This window comes from Mus caroli, chromosome 7, assembly GCF_900094665.2.
Source record: "Mus caroli chromosome 7, CAROLI_EIJ_v1.1, whole genome shotgun sequence".
In the NCBI taxonomy this organism is placed as follows: domain Eukaryota; kingdom Metazoa; phylum Chordata; class Mammalia; order Rodentia; family Muridae; genus Mus; species Mus caroli.
Genome location: NC_034576.1, coordinates 128,722,650 through 128,726,353, shown reverse-complemented (window position 1 = coordinate 128,726,353; position 3,704 = coordinate 128,722,650).

Sequence of the window (3,704 nt, the reverse complement as noted above, 5' to 3'; positions counted from 1 at the left end):
CCTGCCTCTGCCTCCCAAGTGCTGGGATTAAAGGCGTGCGCCACCACGCCCGGCTTTGTTTTGTTTTTTTAATTTACAGATAATTTATTCTCAACTTTAGATCAAGATTTTGACACATAGGAAGTTCCAAATAAAACAAAATGTGGAAAAGAACACTTTGCTATCAACACCTAAAGTAAAATGGGAACAAAAATTATTCTAAATAGGTTTTAATATTAGATAACCAAAAAGAAGCACTTCATATTAAGATCATAGGACTACTGCTGGTCTTGTCCAGGCAGTGTCCATGTTGCACAGCAGAGGCAGAAGCCTCAAGCAGGGAGAAAGGAGCTGAGGAGGAAGTGAAGGCCAAGCAGAAACTAGCCAGTCACAAAGTGTGAGTGTGAGGGGGTGGGTTGAGGGCGTGGGAAGTGGTTTGGGGCTGCAGCTTCTCCTGACACAGGGAACACGAACACCTACTCTCTCTCTCTCTCTCTCTCTCTCTCTCTCTCTCTCTCTCTCTCTCTCTCTCTGTGTGTGTGTGTGTGTGTGTGTGTGCTACGCAGAGTGTAGAGAGGTTAGAGGAGACTTTTTAGTAACCCCTTCTTTCTACCATGTGGGTTCCAGGGGCCACACTAAGATGGTCAGGCTAGGCAGCCGAGTGTCTTTGCCCACTGAGCCATCTCACAGGCATATTTAAAAAAAAAATGTTTGGAATGAGCACAGGAACATAGATAGGTTGGGCATGGTGGTATATACTTTTACTTGGGAGGGCAGAGGCGGGTAGGCAGATCTCTGTAAGTTTGAGGCCAGCCTGGTCTATATAATGAGTTCCAATCCATCCAGTTATATGGTGAGGTACTGTCACAAAAAGAAAAAGAGGGAGAGGGGTCTATATCTTCCCACAATGTCAGAATTTATTGCGTAACGATAAATTCACAAAGAAGTGTTGTGTCAATGGTAGCAGTTTGCTAGATATTCTCGCATTTCCTTGGTAACCCTGGCTGAAGCAAACACAGGCTCTTTTTATAATTTTATTTATTTTTATTTTATGCACGTGGGTGTTTTGCCTGCACATATGTCTGTGAGCTACGTGTGTGCAGTGTCCATGGAGGCCAGAAGACAGAATTACATCCCCTGGAACTGGAGTTTCCTTCTCTGTTTTGTTTTGTTTTGTTTAGATTTCTTTATGTAGTCCTGGCTGTCCTGGAACACACTACCCAGACCAGGCTGGCCTCGAATTCACAGAGATCTGCCTGCCTCTGTCTCTCAAGTGCTGGGAGTAAAGGAATGCTCCACCGAGCCTGGTTTGGAATTGGAGTTAAAGACAGTTGTGAGCCACCATGTGGGTGCTGAGAATTAAACCTGGGTCCTCTGCAAGAGCAGCAAATGCTCCTAACCACTGAGCCATCTCTCCAGCCCAGAACACAGGTTTTCTTACTCCACTTCTAATTAGCTATCCTGACTCCCTGTGGTGGTTTAGATGAGAAGGAACCCCCATAGGCTCATAGTTTTGAATTCTTGGTTCCCCATTGATGGATCTGTTTTAGCAGGATTAGTAGATGTGTCACTAGGGACAGCTTTTGAGGTTTCAAGGCCCTCCTGCACTTCTCAGGGCCCTCTTTCTTGGCTTCGTAGCTAGATACAAAGATGTGGGTTGTTTCCGCTACCGAGCCTGTGCTTTGCCACCACGGACTCTGACCCTGGGAAACCATAAGCCTAATTAAACGCTTTCTTTTGTAAGTTGCCTTGGCTGTGGTGTCTTATCACAGCCACAGGACGGTAACTGAGGCAGGTAATTTGATGTTTCACATATGTGGAATGTCTTTACTTCAAGGATAGCCTGCCCCCTTCACAGATAGCTCAGCCTTGGGGTGGGTCTGGAATATAGTCCTCAGGTGTGTCTTCTTCTCTTCTGTGCCTCTGCTGTCCTCTCAGTTACTTCTGTTGTCAGGCAGGTTTGTTTCACATGAAGGAGAGATGACACCAGAGCCACATAGACGTTTCATGCCCTGCATTTGTCTCCCTACTCCACAAAACTAGCAAGCTATGTACTTTGTAGACACATCAACGTCACTTGGTGAGGAGCCACAGGAAACAGCAGGGACAACTCTCCATGTCGTTGATCTCTGTCATGTCTCACAACCTCTTGAGAGGCAGACAGACTAGAGAAAGCTTTAAGAACCTCCTGCAGGACTTGGACTTCCTATATTTCTGTCTGTCTTTACTGTGCATATTTGGCTTCGAGAGTCTCTATGTCTCCTTCCAGGGAAGCTAGACCAGTTGGAACTCAGACTTACTAGTTTAGGTGTGTATGTGTGTGGGGGGAACGTTCTAACTTATATTTCACTGTACAGTAAGGTTAAGTGATTCTGGCCCGGCTTGATCCAGACGCTCCAATGATGCACAGAATCTGTCTTTGTGTCTTACCTCTCCAGTCCTCATGTGGGCTATTCTGAGTAGTTTTTTCCTACACGGTGACAAGATGCTCTCTCTTAGGGTTGTGTTTTCATATTCCGTGCAAAGAGGGCTTTCCCCACCTCACACAGCTCCAAGATGTGACTCTATTTCACAGCACAGATCAAATTAGTGATCTTCCCACAGCTAAGACAGGGAAAGTGGAGTTCACTAGACAGAAAAGCATGGCCACAGGGTGAATCCCAGATGGTCTGATGGAATGCTACATCCCTAAAAGAAAACCAAGGTGATGTCACAGATGAGGACTCAGGGGATAGCCGAGGGGCAGAATGCTTGCCTGGTATGCTCGAGACCCTGAGTTTGGTCTCCAACACACGTACACACCCATGCACACACACACACACACACACACACACACACACACGCCTATATTAGTGAGAAGCTGGGCCCACCTGTCACTGAGCTAACACTCATTCTTGTGTTCTGTCAACATCTGCTTTGGAGGACTCCCTCCCACTGGTTTCTGTGTCTGTCCTCTATAACAGCTTCCTGTCTTCATGCTATCTTCCCCTTCCCATACTGCAGACTGCGCCTAGGCGTGTGACTGCCTAGCTTTCTCTTGCTAGCCTGTAAGGCTCACCGCCCCGAAGGCATGGGTTTCACCGAGTTCTCTGTTTGAGTGTGAGTACTAGGCCCTCCGGGGCTGACGGTGGTATATGTCTATAAACTTCCTGCCAGAGCGAGAGTACCACCAAAGAGTAGCCACCCTCAGGGTGGAAGGTGGTTTTAGGATTAAGTGAATAGAGTACTTTTTGTTTGCTTGTGTTTGAGATAAGGTCTTGCTGTGTAGCCCAGGCTGGTGACCTGCGTCAGCCTCCATAGTATTGGAATTGGAGGCGTGTACCAGCATACCCAGAGAGCACATAAATCTATAATGTTTAGAACAGTCTGGCATATAGTAGCTGCATAATAAACACTAGCTATTATTGTTTGCAGGAAAGGCTTGAGATGGGATCTCATATAACACAAACTAGCCTTGAACTCCTTAATGTAGCTAAGAATGATCTTGAGTTTCTGAGCCTCCCACCTCTGCTATCCAAGATTATGGCCAATCACCATCTTACCTGGTTTCGTTTTTTTTAGATTTTTATCTGTTATTTTTCTGAGACAGAGTTTCTGTGTGTAGCTCTTGGAACTCATAGAGAACTCATAGCTCTTCAGACCAGGCTGGCCTCGCAATCAGAGATCTGCCTGCCTCCACCTCCCAAGTGCTGGGATTAAAGGCATGTGCCACCACCTCACGATTT